Source organism: Prionailurus viverrinus, chromosome E1, assembly GCF_022837055.1.
Source record: "Prionailurus viverrinus isolate Anna chromosome E1, UM_Priviv_1.0, whole genome shotgun sequence".
In the NCBI taxonomy this organism is placed as follows: domain Eukaryota; kingdom Metazoa; phylum Chordata; class Mammalia; order Carnivora; family Felidae; genus Prionailurus; species Prionailurus viverrinus.
Genome location: NC_062574.1, coordinates 50203067 through 50225834, shown reverse-complemented (window position 1 = coordinate 50225834; position 22768 = coordinate 50203067). Strand labels below are relative to the sequence as shown.

Genomic DNA, 22768 nt, shown 5'->3' with positions numbered 1-22768 from the left:
CATATAAGCGTGCAGGGTTTTTAATGAGACAAGACACACACTCATGAGAAAACCCCCAAAGTAACACAGGAACCCAAGAGGCAGCTTGAGTCTGAACGGAACAAAGTGACCAGCGACTGTCCCAGAGGTCAGGGGCCCCGGTAGGTGGGGGCGCGGGATCTTCAGGCCCAGGGAAGACCCCCCAGGCGAACGCCTACCATGTGACTTCGTGACCAAAAAACCCGCATGGTGGCCACGCCCCCCTGGGACTGGGCACCCGGGTCTGAGAATAGGAGCTGGCTGGAGTCGGGGGCGGGGAGAGGGACATGGGAGATCTCACAGGAGCCTTCCTCCACCCTGAAATCCTGCGTAACAGGAACGAGGAAGTGCATCCAAAGCGGGACGCCCCTGTCTGTCTAAAGAATCCATGGAAACAATTCAAGCTTCTGCAGAGTTCAGAAGAAGAGTTCAGAAGAAACATGCCTGTTTATGATCAGGTGTGCATATGGTCATGCACACCCGTGCACACGCACAGTTCTGGCATCTGATGGCCCACTTTTTTTCAGGGAAAACTTTGCTCATTAGCTGCAGACGGAGAGGACAGTCACAGCCCCCTCTCCCCGAGGTGGTCACAGGTGGGTGAGGTGGTCTTCAGGTTCTGGCTTGGGTGTGTGACCAGAGACACTGCTGGCGTGAGCAATCTTTTCCACTCTGGAAGTCAGGACGAGAGGTCAGGGCTGAAGGGTCCAAAGGCCCGAGAAGGAGCCAGAATCCCCTGGAACCGTGCTTGCCGCTTCTCCAAAGGAGGGACCCAAGTGAAAAGGCACAGGAGGTGGGAAGCCATAGACAGAGCCTTCCAGCAAGGGGGCAACTCTAGACCCCTTCCAGCGGACGGGGGCTCCTGAGCGTTTGTTCTGATTCCCTGTTTCCCAGAGATGCACCCCAGGGAGGCCGTGGGGCCAGCCAGGCTTGCTGGGCTTTGTGAGAGAGAACGGGGCACAGACCACAGGATGTTCTTTAGAGCCCCCATGGGGCCTGCAAACCTCTTGCAAGGGGAAGGAGGAGAGGACATCAGGTTTGGAATAACTGCTGGCTTATATAGTGAGGTGGTAATGAAGGAAGTTCTCAGAGGTGATTTGAGTTTATGGCGTGACCGTATAATATCGTCGGCAGTAATTTTTACAGTGTGAGAAAAGGCATGGAGAATGAGGCCCTCACTTCCCCCCTCCCTGCAGGAGAACAGGACTGCCTGCGGGAGTTTGGCTGGGGTGGAGGGCAGGTTTGGGGAAATGGCCCTTTATAAGGAGCCCCTGGGATGGCCGTAATGGACACGACATTATATCAAGCATTAATGAAGATAATGGTAGTAATGAAGCAGGAGGAGAATTGGTTTCCATGGGGAGCAGAGTTGGGCCACAAATAATGGGGGTCCATAAATTCTCCTGCGTCTGAAGTGGGGAGAGCTCTGTGGGAAGGTCAGAGCTGGTGTGAATGTGCCCTGGAGAGAGACCTTCTCCCTGTAGCGATGGTGCCTTGGGGGCCAGGGTCTGGGGTATAATAGGTGGGCGTGGGCAAGCTCTTTCCCCTGCCCAGCTCCCCTGCTCCCTCTCTGCTGTGTGGTTCCTTCCCTGCACTCATGTTCTTGACCTCCCCTCTGCTCTCCTGCAGCCAACGCCAGGGGCACCTGCTGATTCAGCTCTCTGCCCACCCTGCTCTCCCCCACTCCTCCCACTCCCCATCCCACATGTGGCAGCCGCCAGGGCCGGGAACCTGCGTCCTCTTCTGCCTAGCTCCCTCCAGGTGCCCTGTCCTCCATCCCTGGCCAGCCACAGTTATCCCCATGCTGCTCCGTCCAAGCCGAGAATTTAATTTCTCAAAGTGCAGGCACTGGCCATTCATCAAGTCCATGCTGTTTTCACAGGGAAGCCAGATGTCTCAGGCTGCAGAGGGATACACCCGCTTCCGTGGCTGGGGTACCAGCAGTTTGCTCAGGTTTCAAAGCTCTAGAACTTGAGGGTCCTGTTAACTAACACCTAGCCCCAGCCTGTACCTAATGGGGTCAGGCAGTGTGAGGCCCTGAGGCTGTTCTGGGCAGCTCACCATCCAGAACTGGGCTTTTGAAAACAGTGGCCTTTTAAACTTCAACGAATTACAATGAAAATGAAATATAATTAAACACCTCGTTCCTCAGGTGCACTGGCCACCTTTCAAGTGCTCACAGACCACATGGGCTAGCAGCTATAGAACTGCATGGCTCTACCCCTGGCATGTGACCCCAGCCATACCCCTGGTCACACTGGTCCGGAGGCAGACCCTCTGTCAGATCTGCTGTGATGGACGGTGTGGCCTGCATGGGGCCGACCCTGTGCCTGGAGAGCTCCGTGGAGTGGCTGACAGTTTGGGACAACAGGTCTAGGGGAACGCTATATACGAAAGGGGCGCTCACCAGCAAACTCTCCTGCTCACCAGTCTGACCTCATTCCCTACCCAGCATGCATTCCCCTTCCCTGCTCCAAACACGTGGAGATAGCATGCCACGGTCGCTCCCTGTGTTTGCGTCGCCAAGGCAGAGCCCTCCCACCCTTCTTCGTCCCCTGACTACGTTCCCTGCCCTGAAGACCCAGCTCAGCTCAGGTGTGACCTGGCTGCTGCCCCATGTGGGGCAGGGTCCTGTCCTCAAAGCCCACATGGATGACTGGGTGAGGGAACAAATGAGTGACTAGGGCAGAGTGGACGTGACAAGAACAGAACGCTCTTCCAGGTGAAAAATCCACAGGTGAGCTCCGAGGGTGAGACAAGTGGAAGTGTAGTTGAAAAACAAACAAACAAAGATTAAAAGCAAACAAAAGAATAATCTGCTGAACCTTTGCTGTTCTCAGCTGCAACCTGATCTTATTCCAGTCAAGACCTGACTCAGGACACTCGTCAGCTGGGTCACTAACGCTGACCTGGGCATCTGCTCCCGGCTTTGCCATCTTGGAGGATGGCAGGGTCCTGGCAGGAGGGAGTCTCTCCCTGAGTTTCAGGATCTTTGATCAGAGTCCTAGGGCTTGTATGCAGGGGTGAGTCCTCAAGGGCTCTGACAATGAGCTGGGTGACAACATCCTGGAGGGGTGTGGACCCAGGAAAGGGCGGAATTAGGGAGAGAAGATCAGGAATTACAGAGGGAGAGCCTGAAAGAGGGCCGGTCCCCATGGAGGGAAATTCTCTAGAGCGGCCATGCTCAGAGCTGCCCCCTGGGAAGGCAAGCAGATCCTGAACACAGAGCCAGGAGACGTGGACTTGGTCCTAGCTGGACTTCTGGTTAACTGTGTGGCCTTAAGAAAACCACTTAATCCCTCCAGGCCTTAGTTTCTTCATCTTTAAAGTGGGAGTTAAAATACCTGCTTTTCCCTATTACAGTGGTCAGATTAGGTGAGTGCCAGGAGGAGGCATCCTGCAGGAGAGGCACCAGAAAAGCAGAGGCCTCTCGGCTTCTGGCAGGAACGGGTTCTGCATCATCGTCTGGGCCCGCGGCAATGGGCTGGTGAGGGTTGGATGGACCTGGGCTGAAAACCTGGCTCTGTTGCGCACCTCCATGAGCCTTAGTTCTCTCTCCCATAAAATAGGAATCAGATTAAAGTGAATCGGTGTGCAGAAGGTATCCAGCTCAGTCAGTGCCTGCCCTGGGGCTGGTGTGTCCTCTCCTCTGTGCACACGAATACGAAACTGCATAGCCTACCGGAAAAACCCAGATATTTTCGCTGCATCCCTCTGCTTCCTGGTTGTCAGTAAATCTCCACTAGATCTTTGCAGAGGCTGAGAAGGGAGGGAGAAGCTGGCACCTCCTATCTTCTTTCTCAACACGAGTTGCAAGAAATCAGGAGCCGTGGTGTGACGGGGGCACCAGGAAATGCTGGTGGGAACGTGCTTTGCCGGGCCCAGGGTACCTCCACCAGCTGCCCCACCCCTGGCGTCCTGACATCCTACCCCACCCAACATCTTTGATGGATGTGCTCTGGGCAAAAAAAACAAAAACAAAAACAAAAAAAATTCCAAACACCTGCCCCAGAAATACGTAATTGATCTCCCCCCCCCCCCCCCAGCTCTTAACCTGGGCTTTTTGGGAGGAGAAAAGATGCCTGATTAGAATATCTCTGAAGAGGGCAGTGAGTTATAGTAATGGACACTCTTCTAGCTGTCTCTCCCACTCATAAATACATCCCCCTCCGAAAGTGCAGATGGTCCATAATCGTCCATCATGCTGGAGTTCAGAACCGGACAGCTCCCGGGTGGGTTTTTCCTACGAGGCTCCTTTTTCTGCAAGCTAAAGGGAACTGTGACTCCACACAGCCGGTCCCTGTGATGGAGTGTGAGCAGTCCAGCCGTCAGGAGTGATTTAGGAGGGAACGAACAATAAATATCCGAGAGGTTGGAGCTCAGAGCAGGGAGGCAAAGAAGTCGGGGGTGGGGGGCTGAGGCTCTGCTGCAGCTGTACTTACATTTTTGTTGTTCTGTTTATTGATTTTTAAAAATGTTTATTTTAATTTCGAGGGACAGCAGGTGGTAGTGTCCCAGCTGGCTCCTGAGTGACCTTTCTAAGGAACCCGTTCTTTGCCCCCATCCCAAGGGCAAGGGGAGGGGTGAAGGCAAGGGGACGTTCGGTTGGGGGGAGTGTAAGTGGCTGGGTAGCTGGCATTCAGGGATAAGTAAGCGCCCCGCAGTCTTACTGGCATCACTGACAAGTCCCTCTGAGGTTAATTAAAGCTGTATCTTCTGATGAGGTGGCCCAAGTCATGCCCCAGATTCCTACCACACGTCGGTCCGGGAAGGCCCAACCCAACAGGCTGCCCAGACCCGCATGTGGAATCCCCAGGGATGAGCCCGTCACTCTGTCTTCCCAGGGGAGGCTCAAGTGAGAACAGCTCACCTGTGGCCATTTCTTGTTCATCCCAGATTCTTCCTCCGGCTGCTCCTCCCCTGTGCTGGGGCTCGCACACAGCCGGAATGGGGGGTGGGGGATGCTGTTGCTGAGGTGGAGGGGGTGGCTCAGGCCTCAGCATTACCGAAAGGCTTCGACATTGTGTACAAAGAGCCATGGAGCCTGCGAGTTGGACGTATTCAACCTCCGCGTTTCTGCAGCCCTTCCTTCTTTGATACCCAGGGAGCCTTCAGTCTCTGGCCTGTCCTCTCTGTGCACACGGCCAGAGGGCCGTCCTTGGGACCATGACCCCACCTTGGGCTGTGGGCAGCGTTTCCTGGCCTCCCGGCCCTCCCTGCTCTTCTCTCCCTGTCCAGAGGCAGGGGAGGTGAGGCTGGCTTGGAGAGCGGTGGACGAGGGGCTGCGGCCTACAGGTGCAGGCCTCACTCTGCCAGGTGGTGCCTCAGAGCTGTGCTGCAGCGGGAAGCCTGCCTGCTCCCACTCTCCACACCCCCACTCCCAGGGCCTGCCTCCCTCCACCAGGATCAGGCTCCTCTCAACTCCAGATGGGGGTGAGGCTTTCAGAGCGGCAGAGCCAGGGGTCACAGGCAGACGCCTGCAGGTTCATCCACAGACGTGCTTGCCGGAGTCGGCTGCCTACCCCCCACTGGAGGAGCTGCCGAACCTCATGCTCTTCCCCCAAGAAAGAGGAGCCGCCGAGGGGAAAGCCTGGTGCCTCACTAACCCTTGGAAATGGAGTTCACCTCGGAGGCTTCCTGGGGCCCCTGGGGTCTCCCTGGGAACTAAAGCGATACGCTCCACTCATTTACCAGATGTCAGCCAGCTCCAGGGCCACTGGCAGGATCGCTCTGGAAGCAGAGGAAGTCACACGCCTCCTGGGTGGGGCGGGCACACGAGCCCCAAAGCCAGCTTCTTCCGAGCCGCCTGCAGGGGCCCTGAGAGGGTGGCGGGAAGGCTGCCCACCACCCGCCGGTCCTGGGCCCGACCCACCTACCAACACCTAGTGGGCAGAAGGTGCAGAAGGGGCGAGCTGTGCAACGAGCAAGCAGTGTCCCCACTGCGAGGTCCCGGCAAGCACCGGGCTGCCCCTCCCCCACCCCTTACAGATGCGCTTGAATGATTCAACCCCTCCTAGAAGGGGCACCTAAAGATGTGCAGACAGCCCGGAAATGCACCATCCTGAGTTCTCATCCCGCCTCGCCAGCTTGACAGCAAAGCGTCTGTCTGGACAATTGGTTTTCCTTCTCAGTTTGCATCTGCGCGTGAACGAAGGCTTGCTTCGGGCTCAGCGTTGGCGCATCGCTCCACGCACCAGCGGCCACGGGCGGAACACGCCTCCCTCGCCAGCTCTCAGCAAGCGGGCATCTCTGGCTGGTGTGGAAGAGCGCTGAGCAGGGTCACCGCCGCCCCTGCAATCCTGGCCGCCTCGAGCACAGGAGGACAGTGAGGAGCGAGCTGCCCACGACAGGGAGGCTTCGGGGGAGGGCCCAGGTGGGCAGGCAGGTGCGGCCACAAGGTGCCCGCTGTCTGTTGGCGGCCTTGCAGCGGCCATCACAGGCCCTCCTCCTGGCTGCAGAATGCGCCACCCTCACCGTCACCAGCATACGAGATTAGGGAAGCGGCGCTTAAGGGCCCAATTCACAACCCCGTTGACACCTGGCAACCAGCCTCCATCCCAGGGAAAACCGCCCTGGGGCCCACGACGAGCGTGGGAGGGTATCCATCTGTGGCAGCAGTGACAACGCAAACACAGAGACACGCTGGTTCCTGGAAATCGACTCTCTGCACCCACGGAGCTGCTTTGGGATGTCCTGGCCCGGTGTTTCTCTTCCCGAGGTCTGGATGTCACGGAAAACAACGGCACATCCTCTGCTGTCGCATACCTGTGCTGTGTGCCTTCCACACATGCTGTTTCTAATCCCGGTGACAAGGGGGTTGGGGTGTGCCTGAGGGTTAGGGGCCAGAGCCCCGCTTCCGGGGAAGGGGTTCGGGCCTGCCTGGCTGCCAGCCCCTCACCTCCCTTCCTCCAGCCTGCACCCTACGTCCATCCAGCGTAGATGGACCCCGGTGACCCGGTGAGCGTGGGGCTGGCGTCCACAGCCCGGTGCCAGCCAATCCCGTTGCGTCTGCGAAGGCTTTGCAGGTGAGCTGTGTATACAGTTGGCACTAGAGCTGGGAAGGGGGCTTCCCGGCGAGGGACTTTGAAAACCCCCTTTGAGGACCCCAGACAGCTCTGGATATTCCGTCCCCAGAAGGTGCACGTGTGTGCACACAGGTGCAGCTGGTGGCTTCGCGCACCTTGGACCCTGCTCAGGAACACCTGTGTGGGCGGCCGGGTACCTGCGCGCATATTTTCTCCACCCCGACCCTGGGGCGTCACGCTCAGCGGCCGCCGCCTTAGGGTGCTGTGTGACGCGTGCTTCATCTCTGGGGGGAGACGAGGTCCTCTTAGAAGCCAGGCCCTTAGCTTTTCCCCCCACCGCCCCCAGCCGGATACGCTCCGCGTGGGCAAGAGAAAGGAGGCAAACTAACTTTTATTAAGGGCTCCGTGCTGGGAACCTTGCCTGGGCACGCTGCCTGGGCCATCTCGTTTAATGGCTTGGCACGTTCTTCCCAGCCCTTCAGCATTACGGTCTCGGTGAGACCATAACCTCCCCGCCTTCGCTCCGCCGCCGGGATGCCCCGCAGACCCGCCCTCCCTCCCTCCCTTCTGTGGTTGGCGTGCCCCGCTTCTGCCCCCGTATCCATCCCTGCTTCCCAAGCACAGCTCGGATTCCTCCCTTGTATCTCTCTGTCGGAACCCACGTGTTTCTTTACCCCAACATTTTTCTGGGTTGCTTTTTGCCTTTCTTTTAAATAACCAGAGACATGCATGTGAAGCTGAGGTCAAGTCACAGAAGGTCAGTTTTAGCTCCTGAATTAGAATATGGAATATAGGCTCACAGTGCTCAGCCCCATCTCTGTGCTCGGTAAGCACTCAGGAGTTCTGTTCTTCCCTTCTCAGCTCCCTGTCTCCCTCCACCTCTGGCTTGCCTCCTCTGAGGACAAGATGTGCAGTAGAGGCCCACACACAGTGCCCGGTGCCTCGAAGCACGCTTGTATCCCACTCAGCCGAGTGGGTGTGTCGAGCCAGGGTTTGGAGGAGGCAGGGGCCCAGGGTGTGGCTCAGGGGCCCTGCTGGGTGCCCCCCGCCCCCTCCCCCGAGACCTAGCGAGAGACTGTCCCAGCTACCTTGTTGTTTGCTCTCTTTCCCTGACATTGAGGACTTGGCATTTCACACAGGAAGGACGCAGGGTGGGGCCCCCGAGGTCTCTGCACCTTTGTAGATGGGCATTCGCCGTTCCAGGACCACGGGGACGGTCTGTGCTCTGGGTTCCAGGGCCTCCTGAGCACAATAAGATTTTAAGCTGCCCTGAGCTTTCAGCCCGTTTGCGTCCGAAAAACAAAGGCCCTTAGTCAAATCCGTGAGCAGCGTTTCATGGCACGCGGACGTCGGCCGTGGGTGCTGCTGGACGGTGGGGGTTTCCTCTCCTGGGACCCCAGCACATCCGCACATGGCCTCCCCCAGCTGCACCGCCAGCTACCTGCAGGAGCCACCGTTGCCGTCAGGGCAGCTCTTGGCAGAATGCGCCAAATTCTCTGAAGGTGCCGAGAAGGTGGCTCCTGGGGAGCTTGAAGAATCTGTCTCGGCAGCGGCTGGAGCCACACTGTGGTAGGAGAAGTGGGTGGCTCCTCAGAGGCTCTTGTGCTGCAAAGGGCAGTTCTGCCCCCAGGGTTAGAGGGAAAGACACATCCCACCGAACAGGCAGAGCTCACAGCTGCGAGGCACAGTATGTTTGTGTCAAAGCCTCTACTGGGCAACTCAACGAAGGGCGGAAGGCAGCTGTTCTCCAAACCCACCGAGGGCAGGATGTGGGGAATGACCTCAGGGCTCATCGTGAAGGATCTGGGGTAGATCAGAGGAAGGACTTTTCCTGGCAGCGAGGTTGGCTAAACGTGGGGAAGGTTTGCCAAGAGAGGCGGGGGGAGGGGGGGGCATGGAGAGCTCTTTGCTGGGAAGCATTTAAAATAGCACCAAGTGTCACAGCTGAGGACCAAGAGGGGTCCTGCCTGAAGGCAGGAGAAGGGACTGAGCAAGCATCGCAAGTGTGTTCTCCAAGCAGGAAGAGCTGGGAGTTGCTGGACCACTGGGGCACACAGGGCCCTGCTTCTGGCCAGGGCGGCTACCCCCGTGATGGGCTGGGCTGCCAGCAGCGCCCTCCTCGTCCTGTGAGGCCCTGGACGTGGGGCCAGAGTCAGCACCAGGAGGGACTCTGTGCCGAGGGAATCCCAGCCACGCCCCCTAGAGGCCACATTTGCAGTGGACGCCCCCAGCCAGCCTGGGCTGCTCTCTTTCTTTCTCTCTCTCTCTTTCTAGAGGGGACTCTCAGGACCTTCGGCGAGCTCCAAAACTGGGCACAGAGCTCTGGGGCAATCACTGCTCAGCCGGCTGGCCGGAGTTTTGCAGGAGGAGCTGGATTGGAGGTGGAGAGCCTGTCCTGTTGTCCTTCCCCTTCTGCGGAGGACACGGGGCCCCTGGGTTCCCTCCTTTCTTTTGGTGACGCAGTGTGACTTCTCTTCCTTCGTGGCTCCAATATGTCAAAACTTTGTGGCAGGAAAGAAACGCAGGGAAAGCCATCTGGGAAGTAGGTCACCTAAAAACAACAACCTGACTGTAATTGAATTAGCTCCTTACAGGGCTGTCTCCAGAAGAGCCCAAATCCAGCGGTGGCCTCCTCCCCCTGCAACCTCCTCTCCATCCCCTCCCCCCACACCTTCCCTCCTTACACGGGGAATTTCAAAATGCAACCCTTGGCACAAATTAATTCCAATAAAACCCCATCAGGCAGATAATGAAAACATCGCGACGTGAGCAGGCATCACTGAGGAAGCCAAGAGGTAAAGGTGGTGGATGTGGAAATAAGGGGGCGTTTGCTGTTGTGTGGCTTTAGCAGACCCCCCCTCCACACACACACACCCGCCGTCTGGTTTGTGCTCCGCGGTTTTGTTTTCCGGATTCTGACAGTTGATGGGTGCTGTCCTCCGTTAGAGTTTTGGGTGATCCACTCGAGCCTCGTCCGTTCCGCGGTGGCTTCCTGGATCCCAGGCGGCCTCCACGTGGCCACTGGGTCAGCAGGTACAGCCCGGGTCATCCAGACCCTCACTGGCAAGAGGAATTCGCCACAGCCCTTGCAAGGGCCCCGGCCGACAGCGCTCGGAAGGTCCCGTCCACTCACAAACTTTGCCAACAGCCAGCAAGTGGTTCATGGCACGAAGGCTGATGGTGGGCTACGAGTTTTTCCATTCCGTGAGACTATCGTTTGTGAAAGAGGAGGGAAACAAGAAACTTCTAGAAAGGACACAATGGCAAGCTTAACTTCTGTTCCTAGAAACACCATGAGACCAGCCAGTAAAGACACACAAGTTAGCGTCTGTCGTGAGGACTGTCTGCCATGTAAATAAAGGGCAAGATTTGTCCGTCAGATCCAGTCTCTTTCCCTGCCGAGACGGCGGCCCACGGAGATAACGAGATGTCACCCTGTGACTCGCCTTGGTCTCCTCAAAGATTGGGATCTTTTCTTTTTTCCTTTTTTTTTTTTTTTTTTTTTAAGATCGCACTTCTAACCACACGGCAAGTGTCCACACCACCTACTGGTTGTCTGGAAAGCAGCTAGTTAAGAAGGGGCAGTCAGCGGTCAAGGACACCTTGCCAGTTTTCAGACAGTCTCGGGTCTACCTTCTCAACCCCCAGACGGCACAGATACTGTCCCCTTCTAGGCGTCCAGGGGAGAAAAATCCTCTTTTCGAGGACGCCCGGCCCCACACCCCGATCTGTTTTTCGTACTTGCTCAGGACTTGATCGCCAACAGATCCCTCGGGGTGGATCCGAACCGCCCACCGTCTGAACCGCAGCCAGACGTGCTCACTCCCACCCCAGCCTGGCCGGGCCCCGACCACCAATGTGTCAGCTCCTTGTTCTCAAGTTGGCATGGGCCTGGGCCAACGCTTCAAACGCCGTCCACTGACTTGACTGCAGAATCAATAACAACTTCCTTCCGGCCATTTCGTTTGGAAATAAGCATCTGAGATTTGATGCATTGGGTCTGGTTTGGTGGAAAGAGTGCAGACTTTGGAGCTCAAATGACCTGGGTCTGCATTTCAGCCAGGCTGCATGCTGACCACGCGGCCTTTGACAAGTGACAGCCCAGAGCCCCAGTCTTTCTGTCTGCAGGCTGGGGGCTGCAGTGGGAGTGGGGGGGGGGCAGAGGGGTTCAAGGAGGGGACAGAGCACCAGACCCCTAGTCGGTCCTCATAAAGTGTTAGCTCCCTTCCTTTCTTTGAAGGGTGTGCGTGTGTGCGTGCGTGTGTGTGTGCGCGCGCGCATTTCGTGTTAAGGCTGAGCAATCAGACAGCTAGGGTTGCCGACTAAAAATACAGGGCCCCTGCCTAAATTCTACCTTGAGAGAAACCATGCATAAGTACATCTAAGTATTACAAGTACATCCCAAATGTTGCATGGTCCATACTTATACCAAAAGATGTAAAACATTATTTGCTGTTTATCTGAAATTGCAAATTCAGCCGGGCATCCGGTAATTCTGTTTGCTAAATCTGGCAAGCCTGGCTGGAGCAAGGTTTGTTTTTTCGGTTGTAAAGTTTGATTGACAGAAGCAGGTGTGCTTACGGGGACTGTGGCCACGGTGGCCTTGGGGGCAGGGACTATGTGAGGAAGAGCCCCAGGCTGTGAGGCCCAGCCGTGCAAGCCTGACTCCCGACTCCCAACTTCTGTGTGGCCTGGTGCCTTCTTTCCCCTTCTCCTTGTGGAGATCCTTCCATGGCGTCAGGCAGAACTCTGAGCCGCAGGCAGTCCTGGCTGGGAGCGAAGGTGACAGCCACAGCCTTGGCCCAGTGGAGCTGCCCACAGGTAGGGGGTTGACCCCGAGCCCGCACGGACCTACACAGCCCTGGAGAGAGCCTGCTGCTCACAGAGCGACGGCTACTCGCTGACCTGGGCACGGTGCAGCGTTCTCTCGAAACCTCGTCCGTTCGTTTCACGGTGACATTGGATCTTCCCGAAACAGGACCCAGCAGAGCTCAGGGCAGCTGCTAGACCCCTGCAGACCCACCACACTGCCATGAACCCCGTGCACATTCTCCGCCCCAGCGCCCCGACCCTCAGGCACTGCTAAGCCGCCCCTCCCCTCGCCCACTCAGCACCACCCCCAGCCCCCTCCAGTGTTTACGCGGCCAAGTATACCCCGGTCCTCCCGTCCCACTCGGCGGGTGCTGTGGGTCCTGGCCGATGCTGGTGCCGGCGGCAGAGGGAGACCAGTAGGAAATGGAACCGCTTTCCTCCCCCAAAGGCCCTCCGGGCTCTGCTGGCAGACCCAATCCCTCGTAGAGAGCGCTGTTTTTGGTCCAATCTCATTTGTGCTGAGGTTCCCTCCAGGGTTAGCTCGGGAGACGTCTCCCACTGGCCTCTTCCGAGGGGCCTTATCTACCAGAATCCCCTTGGTGCGGCATTTAACGTCTCCATTAACATTTCGTGCATCTTGCTCATTGTGTGCCATGGGCCCTCAGAGACCGCCGGGGTGGCGGGCGCGCAGCAGCCCGCAGAAACGCCAGGCGTATTTTAATTGGTTTGAAACTGTCGCTGTCGGCCACAGAGGGGTCCCTTTCCTTGAGTAATGACCTGGAATTTGATCATGCAGCTTTTATTAGCTTGTAACACCGAACGTGGAACCGTGCGAGATCAGAGCAAGAGCCAGGCACACATCTGCCCTCCGCGGCGCGCTCGAGCCGGGCACACATCTGCCCTCCGCGGCACGCTCGAGAAGGTGCACCAGCCACACAGGACCCGCGTACATGGGAAAGTGCTGCTCAGTAGATGGCAGATGGTGCCTCTGGGGGGAGAGCGCCTTGAATGAGTTTCTGACATTCCAGGAATAAGTATCTCCTGCACACCCGTGGACCTGCCAGGAGGCACCTAGGAGTCAGCCGCCGGTGGCAAAACCACGGTCTCCTCAACTGGGGGAAAGGAAAGGTGGGCTAATAACACGTCTACGCATTCTCACTTAATGCTCGGGTGTCCTTGTCTGCCTGAAGGCATCCGCTTGCCAGAGATAGGAAGCTTTGCTCAGAAGACCGTCACCCCGGGGCCCCAGGGCATCGTGACTTTTCCTTGCATTTGTTGAGCAGAGGAAGCACCGGTGGTCCAGAGTCTAGAATGTTCCAGCACATGGTTCCCTCCCCACACCCTGGCCCTCCCTTTGCAGTGCACGAGACTTCTGTCGGCTCAGGCTGGTTGTAAGGAAAACGTTCGCGGACAGTTGAGGGAGCAATTCTAGACTAGCTCATCGTCTGTTAAATGGAGGGAGAGTGGCAAGGAAAATCTGGTGCCTTCCGTCCATCAGTCTGGCCCTCCCTCCCGGCCACCGGCGAGTCTGTGGAGTCGGAGTGCATGAGGGCTGCCCTCCTGGCTGCGTGCCACTCATGTGGCATCAGTATCTCTCACTCCCTCAAGGGGCTCACGATCCAAGCACCCTCATCCAAAGAAAATTTGGAGAATTGTGATAATTAAGGCAAAATATAATAACCGTGTTCCTCCACCCTCAGTTAACAACAGTTAACATGTAGCTATATTGCGTTGTCTTTTTTTTTTAGGTTTGTTTATTTATTTGAGAGAGAGAGAGAGAGAGAGAGAGAGAGAGAGAGAGAGAGAGAATTCCAAGCAGGTTCTGAGCTGTCAGTGTGGAGCCAGACTCAGGGCTCAATCCCATGAACCATGAAATCACGACCTGAGCCGAAATCAAGAGTCTGACGCTTAACAGACTGAGCCACCCAGGCACCCCTACATTGTCTTTTAAAATAAGATAAAGACAGAGAGGGAGGCACACCGTAAGAGACTCTTAAATACAGAGAACAAACTGAGGGCTGCTGGAGGGGAGTTGGGTGGGGGGAGGGGCTAAAAGGGGGATGGGCATTAAGGAGGGCACCTGTTGGGATGAGCACCGGGTGTTGTTTGTAAGTGACTGGATTCTACTCCTGAGACCAACACTACACTGTGTGTTAACTAACTTGAGTTAAAAAAGTAAATTAAAAAAATAAAAATGAAGGAAGCAGTGTAGACAGGTTCGATCCCCTCTGCCCACTCCCAGCCTCACCCCGTGCCCCCCAAACACTCACATCCCAGGAATAGATTCAGCGTCCACTATTTTTGTCCCTTGGAGAAAACATTTACACACACATGACCGTGAACACTAAATAGATAGTTTTTTATGTCTTTTTAAAGTGCACATACGTGACATCCTCCTGGAAACTGCTGCACTCATTCTGCGTGGTGTTTTCATGGCTCCTTCCCGCAGACGTGGGTGTTTCCGACCCATTCCCTTTACCTGCTATGTGGACACCTGCCTTAGGAATCGGCCACTCTGTCTTTATCTGCCCTTTCCTTGATGGATACCTGGTTGTCAGCACTCCACTGGGGGCAGCGCCACCCAGCGGGGCCCGGAGCCTGTCTCCATGTGTCCAGGAGATGTGTGTGCACCTGGGCAGTGAGTGGCTGGGTCTCAGAAAGTTCTGGGCCCTGGTCCCAGCTCTCCGATGTGTCTGGACCTACCTGTGCTGCCGTGCTGTCCTCAGCGGCCCTGGGATTGCCAGTGTGTCTGCGCGTGTCCACTCAGGCACTGAAAGACAGCACCTTGCCGCGTCTGAGTCCCCAGTGCCCGTCCGTCTTTCCTCCATGTGTCGGCGAGCTGGACTTGAGCAGTCTGTATCTTGGAGAGGTTTAGGGCAAGAAGTGAAACCCATATACTTGTAAAAAAGAGAGAGAAAGAGAGGAGGGAAGGAGGGAGGGAGAAAGAAAACCATTTACCAGCGTTTGGGCCCCCATGCCTGGACCCCACTTCACGAGCGACCCTGACCCGCGGCCTCCACGGTGACAGGCTGAGCAGCTGTGTTCAGGGCCTGACCCTTTGCTGCCCTCGGAGGCTCTCTGGCCATCAGAGCCCTCCGCTGCTGGAGATGGGAGAACGGGCAGGGGCGTCCCCTGGGCTGGGGGCGTCTGCAGGGCTGGAGACCTGGGGGGGCGGGTGCTGCAGCCACAGGCCCCCAGGGGTTTCCCACAGGAGGCACAGGCACCCGGCCAGTGGTGCAAGCATACAGGCAGCCACACTCAGGCCAAATCCACACTCCACGTGGCATCTCCAGGGGCAAAGAGAGGCCGGCCATGCCCTCCCTGCCCCGAAGGTGTTGCTGGACCCTCCCAAGCCAGGCCAGGCCTCTCTGCTCCTCCTATACCCAGGGCATCTGGGGCGAGGACCCCAGCTGGGAAGAGAGAGGTGAACGGGCCCAGGACGTGAAGACAAAGTGAGCGAGTGATGCGTAGCAGCCCGTGCACCACCTCGCCGTTGCTCTGTCCCCAGACTCGTGCTCTGGAAGTGCAGGGCCCCCCGTCCCCTCTCTGGCGCTGCTGAATCGGCCCCTGGAGCTGCCCACCCTACCCTCTTCCATGAGCCTGCCCCAGTGGGCTTTGGAGGGTTTCCCAGGGCTGTGCATAAGGGTCTTAGCTGTGAGGGAGCTCATAGTGCAGATGGGGAAACCCAGTCACCCAGAGGCCCACCGTAGCAAGAGCCAGGACAGGGTGCCATCACAAGGCATCTCATGCCAGGTTCCCTGGGCTCAGATCCAGGCCAGTGTGTGGTTGTTTCCCTGCAGAGTTACTGGAAGGGTCACCAGTTATAGCCATGAGAAGGTTCCGGGTGCCCTCATTGCCCTAAGCCCCCGGTCCTGTCTCTCCCGCTGCCTCCTCCCCAGTGAGGAGTGTGTGCTCGGGCTCGGGCTCGAGGAGGACCGGACCACGGCAACCACGCAGTTTGTTAACCCAATAAAATCTCAAGTTCATGAGCAGGAGGGTTTCCTGGCCTGAGCCTGACATGCTACTTGGGACGGGTGGCATGTCCCCATCCCGGGAAGGGTCCTGTCACCCAAGAGCCAGCTGCCATCCACCCTCCAGGTGGGTCTGGCTGTCTGCCCTCTGCCCGCCGCGCCCTGTCCCCATCACAGGTCCTCAGGCCATGCCCTGTGGTGTCTTCTCCGCCCAGCCTAGACTCAGGATGCTTGTTCTCTGTGTCACTGAGAATCCCGAGTCCTTCTTCTTAAAGATCGGCTCTGTTCCTGTCTCCCTTGTGTTCTCCCTCCTTCTCTGTCTCCTGGGACTTTTCCTGGTGTGCCTAATTCCCGGGGGCCGCTTCGGCTTCTGGGACGCGGCCCCACCTCGCTGCACACACACGACCCTACCAATCGATTCTGAAAGCAATTCGTCACAGTACAGTGGTGCTGGTAACTGTGGCATTTTGCTTTGTGGTTATTGATACATCATCGGGACTGAGAAGCAGTGCTGGGGGGGAGGGGGGCAGCACTGGGCGGGGCACAGCAGACAGGGTGTGGACACAACTGTCCTGCAAATGCCAGGGAGCCCCGCTCTGGCAGGGGGCCGGGGGGGCAGATTGTGAGACTCAAGAGGAAGCTGGTGCCAGGGGCTGGGACATCAGCTCACAAGAGACTCAGGGTCAGTGCGTTCCTGGGCTCGTGACCCTGCATTCCTTGCCCCCAAGGGATGGCTGGCCCCTTGCTGCCTCCTCTGCCCTTTCCACATCATCGAGGGGCCCAACTCCTCTGGAAGTGCAAGCTGGAAAGACCCCAGAGGCGCTGAATCAGCCGTGGTTCTCCCGAGAAACAGGACCAATGGGAACTGTTTATCTGTCCATCCATCCATGCATCCACCCATCCATCTGTCCGTCCATCCAGCCATCCAGCCAGCCATCTGTCCGTCCATCCACCCATCCATCTGTCCATCCATCCAGCCATCCATCTGTCCATCCGTCCATCCATCCATCCACCCACCCATCCATCTGTCTGTCCATCCGTCTGTCCATCCATCCATCCATCCATCCATCCATCCATCCATCCATCCGTCCATCCACCCATCCATCTCTCCATCCATCCATCCATCCACCCATCCATCTCTCCATCCATCCAGCCATCCGTCTGTCCATCCATCCATCCATCCATCCATCCATCCATCCATCCATCTGTCTATCCATCCATCCATCCATCCGTCCGTACATCCGTCTGTCTGTCCGTCCATCCATCCATCTATCCATCCATCCATCCATCCATCTGTCCGTCCATCCATCCACCCATCCATCTGTCCGTCCATCCATCCACCCATCCATCTGTCCAGCCATCCAGCCATCCATCTGTCCATCCATCCATCCATCCATCCATCCATCCATCCACCCATCCGTCTGTCCATGCATCCGTCCATCCGTCCATCCATGCAGCCAGCCAGCCATCTGTCCATCCATCATCCATCCATCCATCCATCCATCCATCCATCCATCTCTCCATCCATCCAGCCATCCGTCTGTCCATCCATCCATCCATTTATTCATCTCTCCCTTCCCCCCTCCATCCATCTTTCTATCAATATACTTGTCTTATCTATATCTATATCACCTACAACTATATTTGTATCTACCTATGCCTATACGATATACATGATGTAGATAGATAGATAGATAGATAGATAGATAGATAGATAGATAGATAAAGAAAAGAGATTTGTTTCAAGGAATTGGCTGGTTGTGGTGAGCCAGCAGGTTTTGATGAGCGAGGGTGAAGGTCTAGATAAACTGTAAGGTCTGTACCTTACAGCCAGACCCCATGGGCTGTGGGCCCCCTTCCCCACGGGTCCCAGAGGCTGTCTGATATTGTGCGTCTCACTGCAAGAGAGCAGCAGGGCTGTGAGTGGCTGGGAGCCTCGAGGTGGTGAGCAGGGACGCTTTGTTATAACTTCTCCCAGCCCGATGCTTCTTGGTTGCAGCGTTGAAACGATGCCGTTCCCATGACACTCTGTCCTGTGATATTTTTAATCAAGAGCGCGGGAGAGCGTGTGTCTGATGCACTCCAGATATTCAGAGATTGAAAATGGTTTTGTTCTCATGTTTTCTTTTCTAAATGCAGCGTTAAGTCAGAACGGCCAGAGGAAGATTCTGCCAGCATTTCCCTTGAGCTGGTCTGCAGACCCCTTCGGCTGGGAACCTGCCCCAGGAGCTCTCCGTCGGCAAACAGGTGCGCATCCCCTCACGTCGAATTTTCTGCTCCACCCGGAGCTGGTTCCTGGATCCAGGTTCCTGGATCGGGGCTTCTTGGGGGCCCAGGGGCTGGGAGTGGCTGTCTCTGTGGGCGGCAGCGTGGCACTTCGGCAATGTGTCAACGTGGTGTCAGCTGGGGGAGCCGTGGTTGGTAGAGGGGAGGGTCCGCCCCTCCCCCCGCCGCTTGGTTCCTGAACCCTTCTGTGTTTCCTACCTGCCCTTACTCAGTCCCGTTACTAAAATGCAAATCAGCGAGTGCATAATAGATAATTAATAGACTGATCAGCCAGCAAGGGAGGTAAGTAGATAAATAATTTTAATCATCCTTGGGTTGCCCATAAATTCCCTCACTGCCTTTTTATTAAACTCTCTGTTTACAGGAGTCATTTATATTGCATGCCATTTTGCAAATCCCTTCCTTGGCGTCTCCCACCAGGTCTGACCTGGAGTGGGGGCACCGTGTGGCAGCCAGGGTCTTTTCCCGGCAGGGCCGGGCGCTGGCACAGGTTTCGAGAAGCTCTGCCCAGGGAGCAGGGGTGGGGGGCGACAGGGAAGACTGTGCTCAGCTCCCCGAGGCCTGCCCTCTGCTCCGCAATGTGGCCGCAGCCTATATTTAGACAGACTCAGAAACCTTTATTATGCTTGGCACCTGTGCCATAGGTATGAGCTCACTCTCCTCCCCAGGGATGGCCTCCACCTATTAATAGCCTTGGCTGAGGCTTCCTCGCTGCTCCGAGTGCCAAGAGAGAAAGTGGGTTAATAAATATAAAAGAAAACTCCCTTAAGAGGGCCTGGGGCCAAACTCTCGCCCAGACTCTCCAAGACTGGTGGCTGATGGGGCCCAGAGGGGCCCAGGGTTCCCTTTACCCAGCCTCTCCTCCTCCGACCAGTGGTCCGATGCCTGGCTGGCAGGTGTGAGGACCGGCGTTGGAGCAGTGCTCTGGGTTTCCAGGGAGCTGGGATGGTTGAGGCACAGGTGGGCAAGGCCGTCACCCAGGTGGGGCGGACGAAGGGGTTCAGATGTGACCTGGGTGCATCTGGTGGCTAAAGGAGATGGGGATGCATCTTGGCTCTCCTGCCTCCCCCTTCCCACCGCTACCGTTTCTCTGTTGGTTTTCGCTGGTGACCTTGTGCACCTACAGCATGGAAGAGAAGGGGGGAGTGGCCCTTGGGGTGGTCACTGAACAAGACGAGTCTCTCCTCGCCTTCTCCCCCACTCCCCGGGTCTGCAGCAAGGATAGTTTAGCCTGAGTTGGAAACACCTGTGAAAACAGAGTGGCATCCCAGGGAACAGAGCAGGGAGGGGACGGGGAAGCTCCCTAAAGACAGGCGTGCCCAGGGTCAGCTCCCAGCTGAATTTCAAAGTGTCTGCGGCCGGCACTCTGCACAGACGCACAGGCTGCCCCTGGGCGAGGGAGTCCTCATCTGACACTGCAGAGTGCCCTCGGGCCAGGGAATGGTTCTGTCCCTGTCTTGTTCATTCTCAGCCTGGTACTTAGGAGACACTCCTAGGATTCGTCCTCCTGCGGGTGGGAGGTCACTGCCACCCTGCTCCTTGGCGGCAGCCAAGGCTCCCACCTGGGGACGGGCAGCCTCCTGCGGCTGCCTAGGCCGGACGCTGGGGTCCACCTGACAGCTGGATGGCCAGCTGGGCTCACACCTGCCGGTCACGTCTCCTCCTTGGAGGGCAGCTGTTTGCCCAGGGCAGAGAGGGATTTCAGGCTGAACAGGTGGAAAGGCCTTTTTAAGTTGCACTCGGTGGAATTCGAGTCTGAAAAACGGCCCAGTGGAGGCTCCCTGCCCTTTCAGGAGTTTATTTAGCTCAGAGCCGCACGCCCGCCCTGCCGCCTCCCTGGCCCACACACTGGCTGAGTGGGAGGGAGAGACCGGCCAGGGAAGAGGCGGAAAGAACTGACGGGGCAGATTTTCCAAACGCTTCTTCCCTCTGCTCAGTTCAGGGCAGGCTGGAGGGGCGGCCACTGAGCCCGCTTTCATTGCGTTCTGTCTGAGGCAGGCGGACAGGGGGACAGGACTGTGCCTTTCGTTAGGACTTGGGGGCACTGGGAACGTACGTGTTCGCGGAACCCGAGAGCGAGCCCTGTCGCGACAGCTCAGCGTCTCTGGCATCTCGGGTCATTCGGTGGACGTTTTTAGGGCCTCTTGTCCGTTTCTGCTTTGGGGGGACTTGGGGCAGGTGGAAAGGGAAGATAATGAATGAAGACCGGAGCATGTCGGTGGTCCAGCCAGTGGTGGACACCACAGCAAGGCTCCTTGCTCTCTGGGACGTGCTGGTCCACGGGAAGGAGTCCGGTGGGGAGGGGATGGCCCCTTGCTCCAACAAGAGGCCCCCAAGTCCGCAGGGTGTTGACATCCACTGCTGTGGTTGAGCCCCTCACACATCCCCACTGCAGATGAGGCCCCGGGGGGCAGGAAAGGAGGGGCCGTGACTGGAATTCACACCTTCTGGGGCTTCTGACCCTTGCTCAGTGTGTGAAGCACAGAAGTGGTTTGTCCGTGGACCACCTTGAAGCAGCCGTGGCCAACTCGCCTCCTTGGGCAAGAGGTTCGTGCAGAACAGAGAGTGGGGCCTCTGAGCTGGGCGCCCCGGGCCCCAGGAGGCTGAGTGAGGGTGTCATCACTGGGGCTTGCCTGTGTCCTTGGTTCAGAGTCTACACTGGACGCCTCCGTGAGGTTGAGCTGCAGTATTTGCCTGTGTGCACACGTGTGCGTGAGATGGGGGGGGGGGGGGGCTCCAAGCAGACTTTCTGTCTTAAAAATTCCTCCCTAACCTGAAATATAAGGAAAATAGGAAGAAGGTGATGCTCTGGTCCTGTTGGTGTCAAAGTAGTAAGTCATACTGTGTCACGTTATGTCACACCCTTAGAATGCCATGGGACGTCCGAGCCGGGAGGGCCCCGGGGACCATCTTGTCCAGCTCCTTCCTTTTTTGGCCAAGCAGGAGACTGGGCTCTGAGAGGCTCAGGGCTTCCCCCAAGGCTCGCAGCTGGTAGTGGAGGCTGTTCTCCCGCATCCTCCTCAGGACCCTCGAGGGGTGGCGTCCCTGTTTCAGCTGTCATTGCACTGAAGGTGACTCTTCCAGGGGATCAGTGGTCTCGTGCCCCTGGTCCGCCTGACCTGCCTGTCGGGGCCGGGCAGGTGGAGGTATGTACCTTCGGTGCCATCATCAGGCTGGCCCCTGGCTTCCTAAGTGCAAAGTGTCCAAGCAGTGCGGGCGTGACCTGTCCTGGGAGAGGGCGTGACAGAGGAGCCAAAGGAAAGAGCTGAGGGCTTCGCTTCTCCCACAGACAGGGACGGGTGGATCGAGCTCCTGCCCCCACAACATGATTCCAGACCTCAGGTGCCAGCGGCACCTTCGGGGAAGGGCAGTCGCAGAGATGAATCCGGAAGGGCGGCTCTTTGGTTTGTCTTCCTCCTCTGGGGCTAGGGGGGGTCTCAAGGCTGTCCTTAGGATCGATGCTTTTCTTTTTAAATAAAAATGAGCTCATGGTACCTTTTCGTTAGTACATAAACAAGGCATGTTCGCCGTAGATAAGTACAGACGAGAAAGCAAACGTATAATCCGACTGTCAGAAATTACAGAAATACGATCACAGTCTGTCCATTGTTTGGTAACCCGGGTTTTTTCTGGCTGTTTCAGCCTAACAGCATCTTCAGGAGCGTACTTCTAGGTGGATTGTCACCTCGCTTTTAATGCATGTACACTGCTTCATTACACAGAGGTGTCATCATTCACTTACCCAACCCCCCAGGTATGCTTCCGACTACTCTGACAGGCATTAGCCTCTGACCCCGCTTCCAGAATTCTCTGGCACACCTCAAGAAACCAGAAGATTAATTTCCCAAATAGGAATCAGGAGATGATTATTCACATTCCAAAGGAGTCTGCAAACACATCCTCCAAGAGCTTCTTTGATGAATGGGCTTCCCCGGGGCATCCAGACGTGCTCCCGTGTGTGGGATCCCAGTCCACATCCAGCTGCGTGGAGGGTGGCCCCCGTGGCCTCACGCTCCCACCCCTTCCTTCATGGAGGCCTTTCCCGGGTCCGCAGAGCGCGTGTGGGCGTGTGCACAAACCAGCACACGCACACCCGCACCCACGCACGCACATACACACATGCGTGCCTGCCTGCATACACACACAACGTCTGGAAGCCTGTCCCGTGATGGGCTGAAAGGTGATGATAATTTAATTCATCGTTAATCACATCGTTATCAGGTGGTCTGCCCCTGGCAACCATTCCCGGGGAATAAACTGTCATCTCTCTCTAAAAGATAAAGGGAAGTCAGCATTCATGAGGTGAGGCATGTCAGGGCCCCCAGGCCGTGTGACTTATTATTTAATGAGACAGAGACATCTCAGAGGAGTAGAGACTTCAGGGGACTTTTAGTAAAACCAGATCTGAAAACCCCACATCCCAGCCTGCAAGCCAGCGTTCACGGTGGGGCGCGTATGGTGGTGTCGCCATCTGGGAAGCGGGGCTATAAGTTCCCCTAAATGCGTCTTTTCCCTGATAAGCCGTCTGCACCCACAGAAGAGCAAAGGCCCACCCACGGGAGAACGGTGCCCACGGGCAAAGCATTAGTGCGTGTTCATATGACCGTATACCCAACCGTCCGTAAACACATTTCTGGTATATTTGTGTTCAATTTC

At 56.9% G+C, this 22768-nt stretch overlaps 1 protein-coding gene across 4 annotated transcripts in view; it reads left to right on the top strand.

Annotated features, from left to right (window-relative positions):
* The window catches only part of RBFOX3 (RNA binding fox-1 homolog 3), a 450332-nt gene that overhangs the window by 250864 nt on the left and 176700 nt on the right, over positions 1-22768 (top strand). For all 4 annotated transcript variants that reach the window (XM_047833696.1, XM_047833697.1, XM_047833698.1 and 1 more), the window contains exon 3: positions 17966-18073. The gene's annotated coding sequence lies outside the window, so the exon portion shown is untranslated. The remainder of the gene's footprint in view (positions 1-17965; positions 18074-22768) is intronic.